The sequence below is a fragment of the Patella vulgata genome, chromosome 8, assembly GCF_932274485.2.
Source record: "Patella vulgata chromosome 8, xgPatVulg1.2, whole genome shotgun sequence".
NCBI lineage: Eukaryota > Metazoa > Mollusca > Gastropoda > Patellidae > Patella > Patella vulgata.
In genome coordinates this window covers 40,994,867-40,995,764 of record NC_065886.2, presented here as the reverse complement: position 1 = coordinate 40,995,764, position 898 = coordinate 40,994,867, and positions in this window count along the sequence as shown.

Genomic DNA, 898 nt, shown 5'->3' with positions numbered 1-898 from the left:
ACGTTAAACCCTAATTCATTTCAACTGAGCAATGGCATCGATGAACATCGGTGATCGACGATCATCGGATAAGGGGAGGTAACCTAAATCTAGTAATTGTGAACAAACGGACTCAGACTAGCAATAAAATATATTTGCCCATTGACTTCAATGTTAAATGGCTGTAACATCATAGGATGTAGCTTTTTGCTCAAAATTACGTTGGTTCCAATCTTTATAGGTACAATGAGGACCACATTTGGCAATCTCATCATCATAATTTTGTAGGGACTTGACCATTTAGATTTTTTTCTACGGGGATTTGATGTTGACTGGGGTGAAAATCTTACTTCCAACACAATGATTGCTCTGCAGAGAGACACTTTACACCCCGTATGTCTTCGCTGTAATATTATCAGTATTACCCAAAACTGGAAATGTGACCCCTTTTCTCCAATTCTAACCAAAAAGTCAACCAAAAATTGCTGGAAGAGGAGAGAATTGTCTGTTTAGAACTCGCACTAAATTCGTGAAATAAGGGGAAACATTTACCAGTTTTAATCCAGACGGATGCGAGCCACCATTTATTTCCCTATGGATTTTATTGTTAATTCTGGTCTCCAACTTGCCCGACTCCAACTCTTTTCCCAAATTAAAAGATAAATGAAAAGAGAATATGCTGTAAATTTCAGTCAAATTACTCTGAGCCTTTTTGCATTAAATTCACGACAATGAAGGTATACGCTGGTCATTTCGGGACGAGCGTAGGGTACAATTTTACTTAAAAATATTATTATCTAAAATATCATCTATAATAATTAGATAATATGATCTAAAGCATACTGGCTTGTCCTTGCCCCAGCTCCCCCGCCCCCCGGGCCAACTGTACTCTGATAGGTGTACAGTTACAAAGCAACAA